Source organism: Ornithorhynchus anatinus, chromosome 8 (assembly GCF_004115215.2).
Source record: "Ornithorhynchus anatinus isolate Pmale09 chromosome 8, mOrnAna1.pri.v4, whole genome shotgun sequence".
In the NCBI taxonomy this organism is placed as follows: domain Eukaryota; kingdom Metazoa; phylum Chordata; class Mammalia; order Monotremata; family Ornithorhynchidae; genus Ornithorhynchus; species Ornithorhynchus anatinus.
In genome coordinates this window covers 16685039-16709483 of record NC_041735.1, presented here as the reverse complement: position 1 = coordinate 16709483, position 24445 = coordinate 16685039, and the positions used below count along the sequence as shown (strand labels likewise).

General features: G+C 48.9%; 1 protein-coding gene across 1 annotated transcript in view; it reads left to right on the top strand.

Annotated features, from left to right (window-relative positions):
• The window catches only part of LAMA5 (laminin subunit alpha 5), a 118392-nt gene that overhangs the window by 30622 nt on the left and 63325 nt on the right, over window positions 1-24445 (top strand). The window lies entirely within an intron of this gene.

The window sequence follows — 24445 nt, the reverse complement described above, 5'->3', positions numbered from 1 at the left end:
CTCAAAGCCTAGCCAAGCCAGCAGTAAAGGGCTTGGGTTTGACCAAGCTGTAGTGCAAAGTTCTGTTCTATTTGTGTTAGAACTGGCTCAGCCAGGAGCAGAGCAGTTGCACTGAGTCGTCGGGGTGTGCTGTTCTCTGCACTGGAGGTCTCTGGGAGAGACTGCTTGCAGAGACTTTATAATGCCACAAGGCAGGCAGACATGGAGGGCAAAGGCAGGTGCCTGCCAAAACCCAAGTCGACATTTGAAAACCTGCAGCAGGAAGAGGAGCAAGCAGAGATTGAAGTTCCAGGGGACCAGAATGATACCTGAGATTATCCCGTGATACAGCATTTATTTTCCGTGAAAATGTGGGTGTACCATGATTGGTTATATTGTGGGGGCGGTGTTTACCCAAAGATTTACGTTATAAATTAGGATTTATTCCAGAAATGCTGGAAGCATATGAAATTCCTTTATGTGCTATATATTGTAATGTTTGCTGCAACGTTAAGCGTTTTTAAACTGTTTAGTCTTTGTTAAAACAATTCACAGGCTAGCATTCAATATTAAATGAGGAGATATGTGTGTCTTTGTGGGAAGCTACAGAAATAGGATTTTGTTCTGCTGACTATGGTAGTGATTTTTACACTTTAGTGATTGAACAATTTTCTTTTCTCAAGTATATAGTAGCACAAATATCTTTGAATTCCTTTCCCCATCAGGGAGAACTTATAGTCTTTCTATACGACTTCTTGCTTTCTTGAAAACTGGTACAAGATTTCTTGGTCCCCAAGTTTTATCAGGTGGGGAGATAACTAGTTCTTCATCCTTTTCAACATCTTGCAAGGGTGCGTGGAATAATCAAAGATCCATGAGGTCCTGATTGGAGAAAGATTTCTTTGAGTTGCCAATGGTCAATCTATTGTATTTATCCAGTGCTTACTCTTTGCAGAGCACTCTACTAAGCACTTGGGAGTGTACAAAAGAGTTAGTAGATTTCAGTCTCTGCTGTCAAAGGGTTTACAATCTAGCTTGGGTGATGGACACTACAGTAAATTACAACTAAGGGGAAGCCACAGAGTATGTGCTAAGTGGTACATAAGTGCTATCCTGGAATTGGAGGTGTGAGTATCCAAGTGCTTAGGTGATGCAGAAGTGCTGAAATGGCAGTAGGAGAAGAAATAGGGTGAGGAGAGGAGAGAGTAATCAGGGAAGGCCTCCTGGAAGAGAGGTAATTTTACAAGAGTTTGAAGATGGGAAGAGCAGCGGGTCTTCTGGATATGAAGGGGGAGGGAGTTCCGGGCAGGAGGGAGGGTGGGAGTAAGAGGTCAGGAATGAGAACTAGATGCAGTGACCTAACTCACTAATTCAGTGACTTGTATCATCCATTTCTAAATCATCCAGTTTAACAACTTATTTTTAATGGCATTTTTAAAGCACTTGCTATGTGCCAGGCACTATACTAAACATTGGGTTAGACAAGATAATCAGGTTGAACATAATCCCTGTTCCACATAGGGCCTTCTTCATCCCCATTTTACAGATGAGGTAACTGAGGCACAGAGAAAGACTTGCTCAAGGTCACACAGCAGACAAGTGGCAGAACCAGATTTAGAACCCAGCTCCTCTGACTTCCACGCCCATTCTCTTTCCACTACGCCATGCTTGGCCACCTGCTCAGGGGTCTCTTCTTTACCTTAATAATATTTGTTAAGCAGTTACTATGTGTTAAGCACTGGGGTAGACACAAGTTAATCACATCAGACACAGTCCCTGTGGTACCTGGGGCTCAGAGTCTAAAAGTAGTAACCTTTTACAGTTGAGGAGATTGAGGCACAGACAAGTTAAAGTGACTTGCCGAAGGTCACACAGTAGATGAGTGGCAGAGCCAGGATTAGCAATTAGGCCATGTTGCTTTCCTAATTTCATCTTAATCTTATCATGGGTGAGGAAGGGGCTGGGTAAGATTTATTTACCTGTGTTACTAGGTGGGAACATGAACATAGTTGAACTTTTGTGGGGAGTAAGGAATTAATCAATACAGTTGTATCTCTGGAATGCTTGAAACCTGGAACAAGGCTTCAATCGAGAGTATTTATAGATCGCTTACTGTGTGCAGAACACTGTACCAAGTGTTTGGGAAAGTGCAGTACAATAGAGTTGGTAGACACTCTCCCTGTCCCCAAGGTGCTTACAGCATCAAAGGATCCTGGCTGTATACCCTGCCTTTGAATAATTCTGGGGTGTGTGTTATCGGGGCAAGGGGCAAACAACTCTCGCTATATTCTTGCAATGTGTGTTTCATGGGGCACCTGTAATCCGGGGCGTGTCTGGTCTACGTTCCTGATGTTCATATCCTCTGCCTCAGCCACTTGTGTATATGTGTCTGTCCTGCTGTGGCAGGTGCCACAGGATTGGTTACAGTGCTCTTCACACAGCCACTCAATCCAGACTGTCAACAGTCTGATGGTGGAACCCTTCTGAGAAGGAGCAGAAAAGAGACAGAAATGAGGAAATGACCAGGATTGGGGTGGCCATGGTTTTAATTTTTTAAATTGACTCCATGATCCGGGCATACACATCCATGTACATTTTTCACTCACGCACATGTGTCTCCTTTACCGGTTTCATGCCCTGGGAGGACCTTGGGAGTAGTACTGATGGAGGAAGGTCTGCGTGAAAAGCAGGATGGCCTAGTGCATGAAGCGTGGGTCTGGGAGTCAGAAAGACCTGGGTTCTAATTCCACCTCTGCCATTTACCTGCTGTGTGATCTTGGGCAAGCCACTTCATTTCTCTGGGCCTCAAGTTACCTCATCTGTAAAATAAGATTGGGACTGAGGCTCTGTCCAACCCAATTACCTTGTATCTACCCCAGTGCTTAGAACAGTGCCTGGGACAAAGTAAGTAGGAATGGATTGCAGCAGCTGCGGTGGGAATCCCTAAGTGCCTCTGGCTCTGGAATTAGCTTTGCCTATGCCACCAACAGGCATGCTGCTGCCCGTCTCGGGGGAGGAGAGAACTGAGTTGTGGCAGACAAGAAGCCGTGCCCTTCTCTGGCAGATAATGAGGCAGGAGTGATCGCTCCCTGCCAGGCCAGCAGTCCTTGGCTCCCCTGACAGAGACACAGACCAGCTGCCTCAGGCATGTCTAGTCCATGATACATGGCTAACTGTATCCAGAGCAGGTTCTTGAATCGTTGTCAAAAATCTCCAGGAGCAAATGTTGGCTGAGGAAGGGGAAAGAAAGTGGGCAAGTCCCTTTCCGTGCAGAGTGTGTTCACAGATATTCTCCCATCTCTTTCTGCTCTCCTGTTGAAGGGAGATGGCAGTGATTATTATGATAGCTATTGTATTAAATGCTTACTATGTTTCATGAGCTGTTCTAAGTGCTGGGTAGGTACAAGTTAATCAGATTGGACACACAGTCCCTGGCCCACATGGGGCTCACAATCTAAGTAGAAGGGTGAATAGGTAGTGAATCCCCATTTTTCATTTGAGGAAACTGAGGCAAAGAGAAGTTAGGTGACTTACCTAAGTTCACACAATAATCAAGTGGCAGAACAGTGATTAGAACCCAGGTCCTCTGATGCTGACCCATGCTTCTTCCACTAGGCCACCCTGTGTTTGACATTTTTTTCAAGGGTATTTGTTAAGCACTTACTATGTGCTAGGCACTGTTTTAAGCGCTGAGGTAGAAACAAGTAATCAGGTTGGACACAGTCTTAATCCCCATTATACAAATTAGGTAACTGAGACACAGTGAAGTGACTTGCCTAAGGTCACGGAGAAGATGAGTGGCAGAGCCAGGATTAGAATCCAGGTCCTTCTAATACTCTGGCCTATGCTCTGTGCACTAGGCTTTGCCACTTCTCTAAGTGACTTGTAGGCCACACTGCTTCTCTAACATGCAGGTTTCTTAATGGCAGGGTTTGTGCTTTCAAGTCTGGTGTAGTGAAGTTTTTTTGTGCTCATACATATACTCCCCACCCCCACGCCACACACACTATTGGGTTGCGACTTTTAATAGCGGCTGGGTCCCCAGACCTCCTCCCATTCATTCAGTCATATTTATTAAGCGCTTACTGTGTGCAGAGCACTGTACTCAGCGCTTGGGAAGGTATAATACAGCAGTAAAGAGTGACACGAGCCTTCTCCCAATTCAGTTAAGCTCACTGTGGACGGGGAATGCATCGGCCAACTCTGTTGTATTGTACTCTCCCAAAGCGATTAGTACAGTGCTCTGCATTTAGTAAGCACTCAATAAATAGGATTGACTGATTGATTGAGTACTTGAGCACAAGCAGAACAATGTACTAAGCTCTTGGGAGATCACAATACAAAAGAGTTGAGATAAATGATCCCTGCCCACAAGGGAGCTTAGAGACTAGCTGGGGAGACAGGCATTAAAATATATTACAGATGAGTATGTACAGAAGTGCTGTGGGGCTGGGGAGAGGTGAATATCAAAGTGCTTAAGAGGAACAGACCCAAGTGCATAGGCCAGGGAGGTGGGAGCTTAGTCGGGGAAGGCTTCTTGAAGGCGATGTAATTTTAGTAGAGCTTTGAAAAGTGGAAGAGTGGTGGTCTGTTGGATGTGAAGGGGAAGGGAGTTTCAGGTCAGAGCTGCTCTAAGAGCTTGGGAGAGTACAATATAACAATATTGTAGGGATTGAGTGAGGTACAGTGTGTAGGTTGATGTTAGAGGAGTTAAGTATGCTGACTGGGTTAGAGTAGGAGATCATCAAGGTAAGGTAGGGAAGAGGGCCAGTTGAGTGCTGCAAAGCTGATGGTAAGGCATTTCTTGTTGAAGTGGAGATGGATGGGCAATCACTTGAGATCTTTGAGGAAAGGGGAGACGTGGACTGAGCTGTTTTTCAGAAAAATGATCCATGCAGCAGAGTGCAGTATGGACTGGACCGGGGAGAAGCAGGAAGTAGTGCTGAGGGGAAGCCCATCTTGACCCATACTAAACATCAAGACAAACAGGCCAGGCCCACAGTACAAGCTCTCTAAGGGGGACTGCCTGCCTTCCTGTCTGCTTTCCACTCTTCAGTGTAGAGCTATTTAAAGGACCTCCCTATCATGGGGAAGTCGGGGAGCCCAGTCCATTTCCTGAGGGTGTTCCGCCCTCTGTGGAGTCCTGCTCAAGGCTGGGCTCAGAGAAGGCAGGAAGCGAATGAAGCTGGAGGAGATTGGCGTCGATTCTGTTCCCTAAAAGAGAGAGAGCACTAGCAGGTGCTTGGGGAGCGTCCCAAAGTCAGTCCTCCCTGGGGTACAGAGATCAGAAGGGTGGGCAAGGAAGGGAGGGCAGATAGAGGGCAGGGACTGCAGCTTGGCCTGGGCCCCATTTAGAGAGACAGTGGAGAAGATCTGGACTCCCGATGCTGCATGTTCTGCTCCTCCAATGACAATCTACTTATAGGGAATATGTGTGTTTATTGTTATATTGTACTCTCCCAAGCGCTTAGTAAAGTGCTCTGCACACAGTAAGCCCTCAATAAATACAGTGGACTGTACCTCGATCTCTTATATCTCATCGCCAACCTCTTGCAGCCCCCATCCTCCCTCTGGCCTGGAACTCCCTCCCCCTTCATATGAGAGGCCACCACACTCCCCACCTTCAAAGCCGTATTAAAATCATATCTCCTCCTTGAGGCCATACCTGAATAAGCCTTCATTTCCCCTACTCCTTCTCCATTGTGTGTCACCCTTGCACTTGGATTTCTACCCTTTAAACATTTGATATTTGCCCCACCCTCAGCCCCATAGCATATAACTACATATCTGTAATTTATTTTGATGTCTGTCTCCGCATCTGGACTGCAAGCCGGTAACGTGTCTACCAACTCTGTTGCAGTCTACTCTCCCAAATGCTTAATAAAAAATAAAAATAAATTGTGGTATTTGTTAAGCGCTTACTATGTGCAAAGCACTGTTCTAAGTGCTGGGGGATACAAGGTGAACAGGTTGTCCCACGTGGGGCTCACAGTTTTAATCCCCATTTGACAGATGAGGTAACTGAGGCACAGAGAAGATAAGTGACTTGCCCAAGGTCACACAGCTGACTAGCGGCAGAGCCGGGATTAGAACCCATGACCCCTGACTCCCAAGCCCGAGCTCTTTCCACTGAGCCACGCTGCTACCCCAATACAGTGCTCTGCATGCAGTAAGCACTTAATATATACCATTGATTGATTGAGAGGTGAGATGGCCATTGCCCCAAAACCACTGAGCAATTTCCCTGAGCAAATTTCATTCACCTGGTCTCTTCCAGCTCCTTTCTTGGGGCCAGTAGCCCTGCATAGTCCCGTGATTGCGTATCAATCCATACAGATGCATATATTCCCCTCCCACTCACAGATGTGCCCCACCTCCTCTCACTATCCCATCACCATCTGAAGGTGAGAGCCTTTTTCCTTGGGTTTGGTGGAAGAAATGGTGGGAAATCTGCTTCTGATGTAATTTCCCTCTGTTGACTTTGCCCCGGGGCTTAGTCAAGAGGGAAACAGAACAAGGCACCTAGGTCCTGAACTTAGTGGAATACAGACCTGAGCAGGTGAGAGGGAAGAAAACCCATCCCAGGACAGATGCTATTGTATTTTACTTTCCCAAATGCATAATGCAGTGTTCTGCACACAGGAAGCTCTCAATAAAATACCATTGATTGAGAGGAGAATCAAGGGAAAAAAGTGCCCCAGGATCTCTTTCTGCCTTTCCTCTTCAGTGCTTCTAGACTGTAAGTTCCTTGTAGGCAGGGAACATGTCTACTACTTCTGTTATATTGTACTCTGCCACGTGCTTAGTACAGTGCTCTGCACTAAGTGAACTCTCAATCTTCATCATCATTAATAGTATTTATTGAGCAGTTACTGTGTGCAGAGCTCTGTACTAAAAGCTTGTGAGAGTACAGTATAACAGATTTTGTAGACCTGTTCCCTGCCCACAATGATAAATATGATCAGTTGATTCCCAAACCCAAACCCAAGAATAGGCAGTTAGTAGGCCCCAAATCAAGAGGTTTGGAAATAAAGCTTAGTGTTGGTGCTTAAAGGTTCGCCAGGCTGGCTTTGCTTCCGAACCCTTTTTGCCAGCAGGCAGCTGCGGTGGACTTCCTTGAAGCAGCCAGGACGGAGGCCAGGTCCTGTGGATCCCAGGCTGGCTCCTGATTTCTGACCCTGATGGTTCTAAGGGCAGGGACCCTAACATGGTCTTCCACAGGGCCAGCGAAGAGTGCTGTGGTCTTGTGTCTACGGGACCTTAATTCCCGCTGACAGGCTTGTTCAGCTTCCCATTTTCACCTTGCCTCAGCTGAACCCCTGCTGCTTGCTCTTAGCCAGAGCTGGGCCTTGGGAACCAGCAAACCCCATAGGAGCCATTTTCCTGAATGTTGGGCATCTCTGCAGAAAGACATCCCTGATTTTTGAAAGGACCCTGAGTAGGCAGCTTCACTGATGCCACTATTTGCTCTTGCAGTGGGGCCTCTTTTCACTGACCACTTAAAGTCTTCCCGTTATTAGCTAAGGAAAACCCACCACAGATTCAAAAACAAACTTGATGCTGTTGTTGTTTTTAAGGTAAGTATTTAAAGCTGTCTTTTTATTTGGGAGAGGAAAATATTTTCTCACAGGTCTAGATACACACGACCTCGACAGAAGGAGAATCTAAACAGTTTGAGGAATGGGTAAACGTTCACTTCCTGTGATCCCACCCCTTCAGGTGCCCTCTCCTTGAGGAGTGATTTCCCCCCTCTCCCACCCCCCGCAACTCCATTCCCACCAATGTCGTGTGTGCCTGGGTCTTTTGTAATCAGGTGTATCTCCCACTAAACATAGACTTGTGGGATGGAGGGACCCCCATCTCTCTGACCCTCCTTCCCCCCAAAATCTCCCCATACAAATGTAATATTTTTCCCACGTGTAATGATCTCCAAGGAAGGAAAAATCACCCATTCCAGAGTGCATGACTTGTCCTGTTAGAAGGGTTTTCCCTGGGTTTAACTTAAATCCCTCCTACTGCACCTCGAGACTTGGAGCCTGGCCAAGTGGAGGTTAGAAAAGCAGCATGGCTCAGTGGAAAGAGCACAGGCTTGGGAGTCAGAGATGATGGGTTTGAATTCCGCCTCTGCCACTTTTCAGCTGTGTGACTGTGGGCAAGTCACTTAACTTCTCTGTGCCTCAGTTACCTCATCTGTAAAATGGGGATTAACTGTGAGCCCCACAGGGGACAATCTGATTACCCTGTATCCACCCCAGCGCTTAGAACAGTGCTCTGCACATAGTAAGCGCTTAACAAATACCAATATTATCATTAGCTGAGCCGATTTCTGCCCAAGACGCCTTGTCCCCTGCTCAAGGCTGCCACCGAGGAAGCACGCCCAGAATTCCTCCCTTTATCTTTCCGTCACTTCCACTGACTCATAAGTCCGCAGCTCCTCACGTCATTGGGAAGTCTGGCTGTGACTGGGGAAGTGCCTGGGCTTTAATTATTATTTTTTTTTTTAAAGGAATTCTCCTTTTAGTCTCTCCAACGGAGAGTGGGAATTAATGAGGTGAGACCAGGCCCCTGACCCCAGCCTGTTAGGGGGACTGTTTATTTGTCCACACAGGTCACTCTTTGTGCTCCCAGTCTCATTCCCATTCTCATCCCATCAGACTCCATGATATATATGGAAGTAATAAAAGTGCAGTGTGATAACACAATATATCACCTGATTAGACCTGCACAAACTTTGCCAGATTAGACAGATGGTAAAACCCAGTAAAGCCAAGTGTTATCAGACCTAATGACTGATAAGGGAAGGGAGGTATGTGGCGGGATCAGGGGAAGAGTTCAATGTGTCAAAATTTGGACTAATATTTAGAGGATAAAATGGAGTCTGTGGCCCCAGCATAACTAAAACCAGGAGATTAGACATTTCCCTGGGGAAGGTCAAGAGAGCAGAGGGGACTTTGCTTCTGGAGGGGAGGGATTTGGTAGGGATTTCCAGGTCTTAATGGAACCTAAAGCTTGACCATTTTGTTCGGCTGTCCCAGTAACGTGAGGCTTGGGAGAAAGAATCCTGCACTAGTAATTCCACAATCTGCTCTGCAGAGGTGGGAGACCGAGAGCAGGGTCTCCCTTCAGATGGAAGAATCTTTTGGTTTGAGATGGGGAGTCTCGCCGCCAAAGCCGGGGGATCGGAGGGACCGATGGGGGCCTGGGGATGGCGAGTCAAGAGGCAGGGAATGGCCTCTCTTCCCTGGAAAGGCCTTGAAGTCCCTCCCCTACCCCAAGGCAGTTGGCAGAGGGAGCAGCCCCTGTGTTGTGGGCAGGGTGGAGATGGGGCACTCATCTTTGGGAGGATGCAGCCGCACTATGGGGAGACTGCCTGCTATCGGGGATATACCGAGGGGCGGGAAGGATTAGGACAATCCTAGGTGCCGCTTTGAAGTCACCACCTGCTTCCTTCCCCTTTTTGCATTTGGCTGGGCCTAATGACACAGCGAGAAACCAAAGCAACGCAGACTGAACCAAACTAGGATTGCAGGTGGGTGGTCAGGGAGCTGAGGTTTTCTCTCTGTTAGCAACAGAGAGAAAGTTTGAGGGCATTTCCAAAGGGCTGTGGTCAACAGATTGGAAAGAAAGAAGCAAGTTGGTGTTGGCCAAACATCTCCAGGGCTTTGATCTGAGTGATGAAAAGTAAAATCCAAGGACTCATCTTCTGACCTTCAGACCCGAACTGGGAGTGGAAGACCCATCTCGGACAGGAGCCAGCTGGATGACTTTTCCAAGCAGAAGAATTTACAATTAATCAATCACCCATTCAGAGGTACTTATTGACTGCTTACTTAGTCCAGAGCCCTGGACTAAGCTCTTAGGAAAGGACAGTACAGCAGAGGTGGTAGATATGATCCCTGCCCACAGGGAGCTTACAGACTGTCTACAGGTGGAGAAAGACAGTAAATAGATTAAAGATAGGGAAAGCAGTAGAGCATAAGAGCTACATAAGTATTGTGAGGCTGGAGTATTAAAGTTCTTAAGGAGTACACAGTCAAGTGCAGAGTTGATGCAGAGGGGAGGGCAGAGAGGGGAAATAAAGGGCATAGCCTGGGAAGGCCACTTGGAGGAGATGTGATTTTAGGAGAGTTCCTGTACCCCTGGAGCAATGTTCTCCAAGTTGTGAGCCTGGGCTGACACCTCTCCTTGCTTTTGCCTTCCCCACCAGCCCCAGCTAGGGAAGTTAGAGGGTGACCAAGGTCTGGGACTCAAATGAAGAGTGGGGAGAGGGAGGGAGAGATCCCAGTATGAAAGCACCAGAGCAAAACATCTTCCAGCCCAAGTCCTAGTGGCTCTGAGATTGGGATCAGCTCCACCCTGCCTATTCCCAGGCCCCTTAGGGAGCAAGTGAAGGAGAAGGATTTATGGCTCTTGCCCTGATATAGGGAGAGGAGCTCCTTGGGGGTTGGGAGTTGGTGGCTGGGAGGATGTTGAGTGGAGTGATGCCAAACATGTTTGCCTGGTTGGCAAGAGATCTTGGAGTTGGAAGGAATCATTCCTGTGAACCTAGGGAGTCAAAATCTTGCCCAGTCTGTACCAGCTTTGCCCCTTTTTTTGCTCCCTCATATCTGCCCTTTTCCCCTTACTTTTGGTAGTCCTATGCGGCATGCCAAATTGGCTGCCTTAGTCACACTCCAGCATGTTTTATGCTTTTTAGATGTGGCGATCGTGTATCAGTCTCTGGAGCATTAGAGCCCATTGGATTAGATAAGTCCCACATGATATATTGCTGCTCTAGGCTGGGGTCTTGAAAGTGGCTACCTCCTTCTGGCTCAGCCACTTCAGTAGCCCAAGGCAGCTAGACATATATTTAGCTGTCCTTATGTGAAGATGGCACCTCTGGTAAAACTCTGACCATGTGTGGTTGTGACTGCTTGACAGTCCCTGCCATAGGACACTTGATAATAATAATGATGGTATTTGTTAAGCACTTACTATGTGTCAAGCACTGTTCTAAGCTCTGGAGTAAATACAAGCTTAATCAGGTTGGACACATTCCCTGTACCACATGGGGCTCACAGTCTTAATTCCCATTTTTACAGATGAGGTAACTGAGGCACAGAGAAGTGATGACTTGCCCAAGGTCACATAGACATGTGGCAGAGCTGGGATTAGAGAACCCAGGTCCTTCTGACTCAGTCCCGTGCTCTATCCATTAGGCCATACTGCTTCTCTAAGATAAATGTGAAAATTTTCCGGAAATCGAACCCGGGCTGCGGTGGTGAGAGTGCCAAATCCTAACCACTAGACCACTTGGGAGGAGAATGTCCTCAAATAAAAATAACAGTCTGAGTGGAGGCCTACACTGACCCATTCAGGGAGCTCCTTTGGGATGCTTTGCAGGTGGGAGAGGCTGGAGGCAGGAACACCGGTAAGGAGGCTGCAGTCATCCAGTTGGGATGTGATGGGGGCCGGATGGGGTGTTGGGGTGTTGGCTGTAAGGACAGAGAGGAAGGGAGAGAGCCGTGAAATACCATGGCAGTAAGCTTAGCAGGATGGAGAAGGATACTGAATGTAGAAAGTGAAAGTGAGAAACATCTAAGGATTCAACAAGGATGTGAGTTTGGGGAGCAGGAGGGATGATGGTGTGGTTGGCCATGATGGGGAAGTTAGAAGGGAGTTTAGGTGGTATGATGAAGAGTTAAGTTTTAGCTATATTGAGTTTAAGATGCTGGCAGACTTGTCCTGAGAGCAGAAGGAAATACCAGATTGGAAAATAGGTGATGGGACTGGTGAAATTTCTTGAGTTTATTGTAGCATCTGTCTCCCACACTAGAATGCAATACACCTCCCACAGTAAACATTCTACCACTTGCTTAGTTCAGATCTCTGTAGGATCAATACAATGGATTGATTGGTTGTGAGCCTCATCATCAGGCAGAGGGATGCACGGACCCTGGGAAGCACTCAAGGAGGTGACTTCACTGAGCTTGGGTTGATTTAAAGGGCATCTCTCTTCTCCTTTCAACACGGTTTCCTTTTAAATGAAGCTTCCAGATGTGGTTGACCCGAGTTTAGCCGCAGCCCTCTTGGCCTTTTTTTCCAGACATCCCAAGCACCCTCTCTGGCTCAGAATCTTTGGTTTCACCAAAGAACAAGAGAGAAAAAAAGGAGTGTGGATATTGGCAGGGGGGCCTGGGTCACCCTCCTGAGCTCAGCAGGCGGAGTGAGTTGACCCTGGAACTCGTGAGAATCAAAATTGACTACATTTTGTCTTAGATGTCCCTGGGGCTTCAGGATTTCCAAAAATAGAGGGGCTTTCATAGATCCAGGCTCGCTAGAGTGCTTGCGGTCCTGGAGTTGGGGAGGGTGGGTACTTGGTGTGCAGGGTGCCTCCCCCCAACTGCAAGAAGGAGTCCAACTCCATGGTGAGGCAGGGAGTGGTGAATGCACCTGAAGCCTTCAGGAGTATGGGGGCCATGGTGACCAGAGCCCTCTGAGTTGGAGGGTGAGAGCTGGGGTGGAGTGAGGCTCTCGGAGAGTTGGTGAGGGGGAGGCATGGCAACCTGAAACTGGGCCAAGCTCATGTGAATCAGGGAACAGACGCCCGGGGAAGCAGGCGTGGGCACTTCAGGGTAGTGAGCCGCCACTGGCCCCGTGCCCTGGGAATGATCTACGGCTTCCGCCTCTTCTCTCCTGGACATCATTCAGCCTGCTGTTCGAAGTGCTTAAGCCGAGACCCCCAGGCCTGGAGGCCCTGAAGAACCCCCGCCCCCTCTGTCCCCGAAGCTTGGCTCCGTCCTTATGCTTCCTGTCTCAGCACGGCGCCAAGGAGCTCTCATTACCGGATGGGGCCGGAATCACGGGCAGTGACTCAGGGCTGGGTCTCCCTGGGGAGAGCAAGGGAGGGGAGAGAGCCCTCTGGGCAGAGTCACGCCTCCCGGGCTGGGGATGGGCTGAGCTGGGATAGGATTGGAGTGGGAGGTGGGGGTGTCTGGGGAAAACCAGTCCTGACCCTGGGTCGTATACTCTCCGGGCAAGAGTTAGAGGGCAGGGCCGGTGTGGCCCCAGGAATCCGGGTCCAAGCTGGACTCTCAGGATGGGGGTTTTCAGGACAGGAAATGACCCTGGACCAGGATGGCTTCCCCAAGTTTTTCCAACCTGGGCACAACCAAGTTAGGCAGAACACAAGCTGCCTGTGGATGGATGAGGAGTGGGTGGTCAAAGAAGAAAGGAGGAATCCTGAGGAACTCTCCTCTATGCTGGGTTTCCACAGGGTACCATGCTGTTGGGCAGTTCCACTCTTTATGTCTCTTTCCCAGGGGCTTTCCCTACACCCCCAGCAGCTATGGTCTCCAGGGATTCCCCAAACCTGCCAGGGGAAGTGTCTGCTGAGGACTCTACAAGAGGCTTCTTCTGAGTTATGCTTAAACAGTTTATTTCACCAGAATGGCCGAGCCCATTCCTGTTCCTTCCCCAGTGAGACAGGATGTTGCTCCTTCCACTCGCCAGCCTTTCCTGCAACACCGGATAGTCAGCACTCCAGAGGGGGAAATCCGAGTCTCCCCAGCTCCCGAAGGGCTTCACTTGCTTGTCCCACCCTGTGGTTAGGGATTAGACTACTGAATTTCCTTTACGTCTCAGGCAGAAGAAGGCTACGTAACCCGAGGGACAGAGGGTTTGGTCTTGCCAGTCCAATTATGAGGCCTTCAGATGGTTCTGCCCTTGTCACCTCCACTCCCTCTTGCACCCCTGTGGAAGCCAGAATGGAAACCCTCTTCTCTGGAGTTGCTTGGCTGCTTTTGAGTTTGTTTAATTGTGGTGATTCCCTCCAGTCACCAGGAGGTAAAATTTAAAAGGCAGATCACCCTAACCTTTTGCCCCACCTTCCTCTTCTCTGCCCCCCGAAACTGGGTCTGGAGGAAAAGTCCTGCTTCTATCCCCTAGAACTCCTCTGGGTGGCTCGGTTGCTGGCCCTGGCCTGGCCTCGTTTGGGGAACCGATGCACTGTTGGGGCTCCTGGAGCTGGTTCAGAGCCCTCTGGAGATGTGCCGGCCCCAAAATAGACTCCTTTTTAAAAATAACATCAGCATTTTTTCCTTTTTCTGTTGCTGCCCAGAAATTTGGTTGAGCGGGAAAGGTCAATGCAAGCAGCTCTGTGATGGAAGACCTCCACAGGGCCCAAGGAGAGGATTTTCTGGATCTTTCTACCATGAGAGCCAGGATGCCAGTGACCTCTTGTCTTTGCTGCCTCTGAATCTCCCCATCCCTCCTGTTCCCCCCAATCCCTGAGCCCCACTTTCTGTGGGCAGCCCACTCCTATCAGATCCAAAAACCACAGGCCCCACCTCAGAGGCCAAGCCAGAAGGCATGGAGGCAGGGGAAGCAGTGTTTGAGGCAGGGCTTCCTCACCAGTGGGTCTACCCCGCATCCCCCTCCCGGCCAACCCCAAAGCTGCGTTGCCCCCTGCTCCATCCTGTCTAGGGCCCTGGGGGCCTCTCAGCCCCTGTGTGCCCACGTGGTGGTGGGAGTTAGGGGAGGAACCGTATCTTGCCCTGCCACTAGCCATGGGCCTTTGTTAGCTGGGTTGGTGCTGGCTGGGGGGCTGGGAGACCCTTCTCCTTGCACTGTGGAAATCTCCTCTCTCTGAGGAAAGAATTTCCATTCTCCTCATCTCCTAATCTGAAGCAGTGCGAGTCAATATTTGTGTTAGTGCTTTCATTGGGGAAAAATGTAGATGGTAAAGAAAGCATTTCTTCCTCTCCTCTAGCATTGTCCCCGCCCCTTTTCTTGGCCATCGTTTCCCCTTCTATTCCCTGATTTATGCTTCCATTCACTCTTCGACTTTCTTTCACTCCTGCTTTTTCTCTTCCTTCCACTCTGCCCACACCCACCAGGCTTTTGGCTGCTTACCTCTCCTCCAATTCCCTCCCTCTTTTTCCTAATCTTACTCCTCCCTTGTCCCCCTGCCCCTCTCTCCCCGCCCCCCACCCTACCCCTCTCTCCCCCATTTGCCCTCTGCTCTAGTTTTGACCAGTTGGCATTAGAAGGCTCCTTAGTCTCTTCATTCATCCTGGTGTCTGGGGCGACCTTTCAGAGAACCGAGGTCAGCAAAGTGGGTGCAGCCTGAGGAATGCATGTGGGTTCCTGCTCCATCCAGTCCACTGGAGCAGAGCCAAGGGCCCCGAGGGCCCCACCTTGACCCCAGGGGCTTGGTGGACCTAGACCTGACCCACTCTCTACCCTCCCTCTGCCCGCTTTGCGCAGGCCCCCATCCCTCCAGCCAGCCTGGGGTGTGGCTGCCCCAAGGCCAATTAAGCAATCCCTTTGGCATTTGAACTGGATCCCCCTCCGGGGAAGGCTACTGTTCAGCTAAAACGCCCTCCTCCCAGCAGAGCTTTGGCTCCTTTTCCCTCGTCCGCTCCCAGCTGGTTGGGGAGACCCTCCCTGTCCCAGATTAGAGCCAAGCCAGTTCCCCATGAATCACCCCATTAAGAGCATGAGACTATAAAAGGATTTCCCCTTGTGTTAGTTTCCAGTTTATGCCGTCTTCCATGATAACCTAAATAGAAATGAAATACTGAACCAACCTGTAAGCAGAGTCTTCTTACCCTGGCACCAGATGGATTTCAACTCCAAGATGATTGTATATTCCTGGACACCTCCAGGCTGTAAACTCTTTGTGGGTAAGGGCCTGTCTACTAACTCTGTTATACTGAATTCTCCCAAGCATTTAGTATAGTACTCTGCACACAGAAAGCGCTCAATAAATATGATTGATTGATTTTTTCTCCCCAACCCCCTGGGGCCTGAGCTGAAGTGGGGAAAACCCCTTGGCAAAAAACACAGCCCGAGGCTCCAGGGTAGGTCTCCAGCAAGTGTTTTCTGAGTTATCCAAGGCAGGGAGCATCACATACACACTTGGGGCCCATTGTACAGGACACCAAAGGCCTGCGGGCCTGGATCACATCATCTAAACAGACATTCAGTCAATCAGTTGATCAGTGGTATTTATTGAACACTTACCATGTGCAGAGCACTGTATTTAGTACTTGCTGTGTACTCTGTCGGTAGATACATTCCCTGCCCTCAATAAGGTTAGCGACTAGAGGGTGAGTTTACAGTCAGTATGTTCAGAGAGATACAGACCTGTTACTGCAAGAATAATTGAAAGGGAGAAGTGGGTCATAGATTCTGGAGTTGGATGGAGGGTGGGAGAAGTGAACTGGGGAAAAACTATTTGGAGTAGAAGCTTAGTAATTCTTGGGGTGAAGAATTGAGCAAATTGATTGTGTCCATAGTCACTTTCTTCCTTTGCCTCCCTCCCTGCCAGGCTAGCCTTAGTGAGGAGGATGTACCTGTGGAAAGGGGAGTGAACAGAAGGGGCCCCACCCACTCTACTCTGGGCTGTCAGAGTTGAGTGTCTGGAGTGGTGGGTGCTGATGCCCTTTCTTTGGGGCACTTTTTTTTTTAAATGGTGTTTAAGCACCACTATGTGCCAGGCTCTGTGCCAAGTGTTGGTTTGGATTCAAGATTGTCTAGGTAGAACCAGTCGCTGTCTCACTTGGGACTCCTAGTTTTAACCCCCATTTTACAGATGAATAACTGAGGCCCAGAAAAGTGAAGTGACTTGCCCACTTCCAGCCACGGAAGCACCGCATCTGTGACAGCAGACCCGTGTCGTAGCTGGGATTAGAACCTAAATTCTTCTGAGTCCCAGAACGTGTTTTAATTGGCCACATGGCTTTCCATTTAGAGGGGCAGATGCATAGCCTTGTTTATTCTTCTCAGAATGTCACTCGTAAAGCACAGCAATCATTACACCTCTCTCTGCACCCCCCTCCCCGTTCCCTCTCCTTGTCTCTGTGGAGCCCAAATGCATCCGTGCACATGTGTGTGTACACAAACACACACACACACACACAGTGTCATGCTTGGTAGGCACAGGCTGGCCTTTCTTCCCTCTTCTGTTTGTGTTCCTGGACTGGCCGGTGACTGAGCATTTTCATTATTGTGTCTGCTCTCTCCTGCAGAGAGCACAGTACGACATTTCGCTCTCGGTCTTAGCTCTGCCCAAGGAGCAGGCGCCTTCAAATGTACTGGCTAATTGAGTTTGGAAAGCCAGCTCGGCGAGGGGACCAAAGGCAAAGGCCAGTCTTCTGGAGGCTGGCTGAGTAGAAGTAATAGTAGTCCCCAGTTTTGATGTCTGTCTCCCCGCTTCTAGACTGTGAGCCCATTGTGAGCAGGGATTGTCTCTCTTTGTTGCTGAATTGTACTTTCCAAGCGCTTAGTACAGTGCTCTGCCCACAGTAAATGCTCAATAAATATGATCGAATGAAGTGGATGGTCCCCAGCTGACTGCAGAGACCACGCTGAGTGTTTACGAGTATGTGTCTGTCTGCTTGAGTGAATTTGCTTGTGATGGTGACGGACATGTGGGTGCGTGGTTGTTAACCAGTGTAGGTTAGGTTCTTAGTGAGTGAGAGGGTGATTTGGGGCTGGGGGTACCTGTGTGTGGGAGTTTGTGCATGAATATTCTGTCTGTGTATGAACATGGTATTCGGGTGAGAGTGGGGAAGAGGTGCCTGTGCAGATGTGGTGGTGGGTTGTGGGGAGAGGAGTTGGGGTGGGGAGGGCCTTTATGCACCCTTGGCTAGTAGTCCTGGATGCTCGCCAGCCCTGGTTGTTCAGCACCAGGCCCATCCTGAGTCCCCAGCTGTGCAGGCAGTGGAGCTCCAGCTCCTACATCAAACAGTCCCCTCACCAGTCCCCTCTCGGTCTGTCACCCGCCAAGCTGTCGCCATAGAGACCAGGCTTCCTCCTGATATGGGATTACTTCACCTTCCCGGACGGACGGACAGGCCTTTCCAGCTGCACTCCGATGGCACCGATGGGCCGAGGAAGCCCAGCTCTGGGTTGGGCATGGAGAAGAGATGGGGAGGCAGGTGCTGGTGACTCCAGTTTTCAGGCTATTTTTAGCAGGAACTTCAGGCTGCCCCATCCCACTGAGGAATGTCTGACGCAGGCTCTGCCGGCCAGTGGGCGGACGGGGCCGGAGGGTTGGGCTGACCTGCCCTCTTGATCCCAGGAGGGAGAGCTTGACCAGCCCCGGCTACTGGGAAAGGCTCCAGCAGTTTCCACTCCTGAAGTTCCTTCGTGTTCCATCCAGGGACGAGGGTTTGAATACCATCCTGACCACCACCCCAACACGGTCAATGAAACAGGAGTCTGTACTGAGTGTTTACTCCATTCAAAGTCTTGTACATGATGCTAGGGGGAATGAGAGGAAGAACAGGTCACTGCCCCTGCCTTCAGGGAGCTTACTGTCTAGTAGGGGAAAGCAAATCAAACACCAATGATACAAGCATAACTGCCCACCTAAAGAGCATGTAACAGAGCTATACAATACAAGGGTAACAGAAAGGATGCACATAATTTATAGAGGTAGAACTCCTTGATAAGGGAAGCGGCTCGGAGGAATTAATTTGAGGAGGATTCCCAGAAGAGACGATGGTTACCACTGTGGTATCTTGTTAAGCACTTACTATGTGCCAGACACTGTACTAAACACTGTGGAAAAAGGATATCTAGTAATGCTTTATTGGGTTACTATTCACACCCTTGTAAATAACTTTCCACCCTCAAGTAACATTTTCAGTAAGAGAGGGAATTTTTCTTTTTATTTAGTTTGTTATAGGGAGGTGGCGGGGGATGGTGGAGTAGGGTGTGTTGTGGAGCGTCTTCTAAGCAGGAAAAGAACTGTAGCCTACCTGTAATCGGCAGCCTTAAAGGAGCATATCTGTCTGGAAGCTTAGCCGATCTGAGCTTTGGGGAGGTGGTGGGGGCGGTGGAAGAGAAAGAGAAAAAGTGTGCATGTGTATGGCGGGGAGCTGCTTTGCTTGGGTCATGGCACAGCCAGGAGGGACAAGGCTGGCACTAGCCTATAGGTCACTTCCTGGGAAACATGATATGTACAGCGCCTCTTTTCTCTTTCTGGCTTTTGTGTCTAGTTCTATGGACCCCCCGCCTTCCCCTTCCGTGCCTCCTTCTTTTGGCCCAGGGTGGAAATATGCTGAGAGGACTGTCCTGCAGCCAGGGGTGGAATGTGGAGGAAGGTTTCGTCCCTCCTTGAGATGACCAACCCTCTCCCATCCAAATTAAGCCAAGCGTGGTTTAACCTCTTCAGTGCACTGTGGTTGGGTTGCTGAGGCCACAGACATTCAGATGATCTGATTCCTATCTGATCTCCTAGCTAGCTAGCTCGAGTAAGCTAAAAAGCTAGGAAAATCCAACAAAAATTGGAAAAGTGGATTACCGAGTGTGTTGGAGTTTCTGGCCAAATATTTGCTAGCCGGAATTAGCTTTGGACCCAAATAGTTCAGACAGTTATTGTTCTAGTGTATTGTCCCCGAGGAAGGGTGAGAAACGTAGATCTGAACATGTGCCAGAGGAACAGTTTGTGGGGTGGGTAGGCTGCGTGTCAGGGAGTCAGAAACAGAAAGCTGACTGATTAACGCTGAGTCCTTTCCCTTGAGACCAGGTCAGGGCCTATCCAGCCCAGGGCTCCTGGCGGGAGAAGGGAAAAAGGGTAAGCAGGAAGTTCACTCCCATTAGGTTCTGTTAATGTTTACCGGGACCTCCCATGACTTTTAAAGCAGTGACACACACTCCTGAGTGGGCACCAAATTATAAAATCCTTTGGAAATGGTCGAAAGCGGGTCAGGTTCAAGTCTCCCTCGAAAACTGGTCCTAGCTCAAGCTCCCTCTGTTGGGACCATGTTGGGCCAAGTGAGGCGGTTTGGTGGGAAGGGCCAAGTGATGGATAGTTTTTCTAAAACACATATTTCTCCACTCAGTGGTTGCCCATTCTGCTGTACATCAAGCAGAAACTTCTGTTGACTCTAAGGCACTCAGATCAGCTCTATTCCTCCTACTTATCTGCTCTCTTTCCCCACTACGCCCCTGCTCACACTCTTCTGTCCTCTCAGGCTAATCGACTCATCTCGCCTCATTTTTGTGTCTCCCATCCCAGACCTATTGCTTTCTCCTTCCCTCGTACATGGAACATCTTCCCCCTTCAATTCCACCAAAATAATACTCCCTATCTGAGCTCTTCTGAGAGCACCTCTTCTTGGAGAAGCCTTCACTTAGTGGAAAGAGCACAGGCCTGGGAATCAGGGGACCTGTGTTCTCAATCAGCTCTGCCACTTGCCTGCTGTGTGACCTTGGAGAAGTTGCTTAACTTCTCTGTGCCTTAGTTCTCTTAACTGTAAAGTGGGAATTCAGTACTGTTTTCCCTCCTACTTCAATCATGTTTCTTGAGTGCTTATGTGCAAAGCCCTTACACTGTGAACCCCATGTGGGATAGGGACTGTATCCCTGATTAACTTGTATCTCCTCCGATTAATTGTTAACCTGATTAACTTGTATCTCCCCACTCTAGTCTGTAAGCTTCTTGTGGCCAGGGACTGTGTCTACCAACTCTATTATATTGCACTCTCCTAAGCACTTAGCACAGTGCTCTAAACACAGTTAAGTGCTCAATAAATAAGATTGATTAATCTACCCCAGTGCTTAGAGCAGTTTTTGACACATAGCGCTTAAATACTGTAATTATTATTATGTCTTTTCCCTTCAGGTCCTCCCACCTACCACTTTTGCACCAACTGGGCACTTACGTATTCACCAACACTAGTGCTCGCCGTATCACTTAAGTTCTAACTCCTATACGCATCCTCTTCTGTCTTCCTCCTATCTGTAAATTATTTTAGTGACTGTCTTCCCTGAAGGTTCCAGCATCCTTCAGGACAAAAGTATCTGCGGCGATGCAGCATTAGCAGATCTGTCTCCACCCCCACAGAAATGAAAGTAGGCCCCATTCAGGCCCTGTTGATCGAGATTCCGACTTGGGCCTCGTACCTTGTAGTCGGGGGTTTAGCTTGATCTGGACCAGAACCCCACAAATCAGGTGAGGATTTGGAGCCTGTTCAGGGATCTCTTGGGTCAGCTTTAGGAATGGGCAGGGAATGCCCTGGGGCCCAGTCCAGATCCTCTGGAACAGCTGTCACCAGGCTCCAGATTCCTTTTTTTAAAAAAAATATTTAAGTGCTTACTGTGTGGCAAGAGTTGTACTAGGTCCTGGGGTAGATTCAAGCTAATCCGGTTGGACACAGACTCTGTCCCACATTGGACTCACAGTCTAAGTAGGAAGGAGAAGAAGTATTGAATCTCTATTTTACAGCTGAGGAAACTGAGACACAGAAGTTTAAGTGACTTGTCCAGGGTCAAATAGCAGTCAAGTGAATAGAATAGTAAAGAGAGCACAGGCCTATTTCAGGAGGACCTGAGTTCTAATCCCAGGTCTGCCACTTGTCTGCTGTGTGATCTTGGGCAAGTTACTTCACTTCACAGAGCAGAGGTCACCAGCCAGCCTTAGGGCTCACTCTGCTTTGCAAGAATTATGGCTGTAAAAGAAGCCACACATTGAAGATTGGGAGAAAAGGGTATGTTTGCCTCGAAGTTCTGTGATTGAACTCGTTGCAAATAGCTGCATTCAACCGTTTCTTGCCCCTACCCACCTCATTTCGGTTAAATAATTTTCTTGCTGAGGAATGATCCCTCCCACTCACCTCCTCCATTCCCTTCCCCTACCCCCACCCTCCCCACCCCCTAAAGAATGTCCTCCCACTTCCACCCACCCACACTCTACCCACCTGTGGCCCTATAAGAAGCCTCAATCCCTGGCCTCCCCCAACCAAGAATAGAAGAGGAAAGGACTTGGAGTTAGCTTTAGCCAGATTCCTACATAAATAACCTGCTGGAGAAAGAGAGATAAGCCTGGATGGAGCTCACCCTCTGTGGAATGCAGGCCTGCCTTTCTCCTAAGGGCCCCGGAGGCACATTTCAAGGCTGTGGGAGGGAAGAGAAAGATGGCCACACCAGGGGGGGATGGACACATAACAGGAAAATGCTGAGTTGGGATTTCTTTGTGTCTTTAACCAGCCCCACTATCTCCCCCAGCCTGAAAATTCTCTTTTCACTACACCTCCCCCTGCCTCCGGCTCTTGTGCCAGCCCTTTCATCCTACCTGATTAAAAAGTGGTCTCCTTCAAGAGCTGAATGTTGCCGAAAGTGTCCTGATAGGATGGAGCAGGAGGCAGAATAATTGAAAAGCAAAGGGGATGGAGAGGCCCAAAGAAAAAGAGCTAACCAATGGGGATGGAGGGAGAAGAGTGATGGGTTTTATGGCTTCCTTTACTAATGACTTTTCCCCAGTTATCTCCAACAGCCTCGGAGGTCAAAGGCCAGGGCAGTGGTCCATTTGCCCTCACTTCAGCTTGGACCACATAGCTGCCATTTTGTGGCCATCACCTTCCTTGCCCAAGTATGAGGGAGGACCAGGTGGGCCATGCCCCAGGGAATTTGGGGCCCTTTCCCGGGACAAAATCAGTGGATGAAAGGAGGGAGGTATGCAGAGCTAACCTGACTCCTGCAGCAAGCCTGGTCTTTTCTGGTCTCACAAAGCCAACCTTCATTGATCCACTGGAATAGAGAGAGCAGTGGCTCAGTTAAGACAAAAACAACTGACAACATTGAGCCGGGAGGAGGCGGGGACCCTGTCTTGATGGAGGAAACAGATCTGGGGAAAAGAGGCTTGCGATGGGGAGTGCTAGAAATGGACCATTAGTAAGCCACAAAGCAGAAAAAAGATCCTGAACTATGTAGAAAACGAAGGTGTCTGTGGCTCTCCTTTTTCGTATAAAGGCGAGAAACCTCCTCTCTCCACTGGATAAACTAATACCAAGATGCCCAAGTGTCAAATCATCTCTGCACTTCTAAAACTGTGGGAGTTTTTTAAACAGACAGTCCTGGCTTTGTTTTAATCCATAGAAAGTTCTCTGTTGAATCCAAAACATCCAACTTTCCAGACTCTGCATGGTGTGTTGACATTTTGGGTGATGGAAATAGCCCAGTGATTTCCATTCCCGAAGAGAGTCATTTCCTGGTTATCTCCTCTTGACAGGCTTCTGTTAAGCCAGGGCTGACACCTCTCCCTGGAGAGATGAATTTCAGGGCAAAGAAAGGACTATCAGGACACCAATGATCCTTGGGGGGTGGGGGTGTTAACACTGAGGACTGGCTTTGGGAGTGGGAAGGGGCTGCCTGCAGGGCCTTTATGACAGAGGTTGGAGAAGTGTGTTTTGAGCGTGGGAACACCAAAGACTAACATGGAGGAATGATGCTCTCTTGGCCCAGACAATTTGAAAAAAAATTCCAAGGCATGTGTGAAAGAGGAATCTTGAAATTGCTCAATTAGAGCCTGTACTGAGTCTTCACAGCACTTAATCAACTGTATTTATCGAGTGCTTACTGTGTGCAAAGGACTCTATTAATCTACAGTACAGTAGAGTTGGTAGACGCGACCTCTGCTCACAATGAGTTTACATATGCAAGTTATCCAGAAAAGTCAGGCCCCCCAAATACTTCTTGGCATGAATAACCTCGACTTTGCAGGTGTAGTGAGGAGCAGTGGGTCCTAACAGAAAGAGCACAAGCTGGGAGTCAGGAGAGCAAGATTCTAATTTCAACTGCCACTTGCCTGCTCTGTGGCCTTGGGTGTGTCACTTAACTCCTCTGGGTCTTAGTTTCCTTGTTGTTAAAGTGAGAATTAATTCTTCTCCCTCTCCCTTGGACTTTGAGTACCACGTGGGGCAGGGGCTGTCTGATTTGATTGTGTCTACTCCGTGCTTGACACATAGTAAGTGCTTACCAAAATTATTATTGTCATTATTATTATGGGCCAAAGTATGGTTTCTAGGCATTAATTATCTAGAAATGTATCGACTAGGCCCAGGCTGGGTGACTTATCCTGCTTGGAGCAAAGCAAGCATCCTTTCTCAGATTTCTCCCCAAATTGCACTCTTCGTTGGTAGTAGTGTTTTTGGCTTTGTTATCAATAGAGGATTTGCCATGAGGATTTTGGCTTTGCTTGAGGGCGTCCTTAAAAACCTCCCTTTTTCCTTTGTGATTTTGATCCTTAATGCTGGTCTCTGATTGCTGGAGAGACTCCCTTATTGTTCCTTTCTGGACTACACTTATTCTCCTGGGCTCCAGAGGTTGCATTATTGAGGAAAGCTGCTCTCTGCAGGACCTGTTTCAGCTTTGAGAGAAGGTTTCAGAGTGGTTCTGAACAGAGGCTTTTGGGCAGGCCAACCCACAGCAGCCCAAGGAGGATGAGAATTTGTCTATTCTTTGATGCAGAGCCTCCTTCTCCCCTACTGTGTTCAACCCTGAGGTAAGGGTTGCCTGACACAGTTTGGGTTCAGAGCCAGGTGACCCACTGTAGCACAGATTAAAAAAAAAGGGGGGGGGGAGGGAGAGCAAGACCACAGTAGCTATTTCAAGCTGAAACACTCCCCAGTCTCTCCTCTGCCTTAGAGGAAAGTGGACTCAATACTTGGCCCCAAAATGTTCTTTCCATCAACTC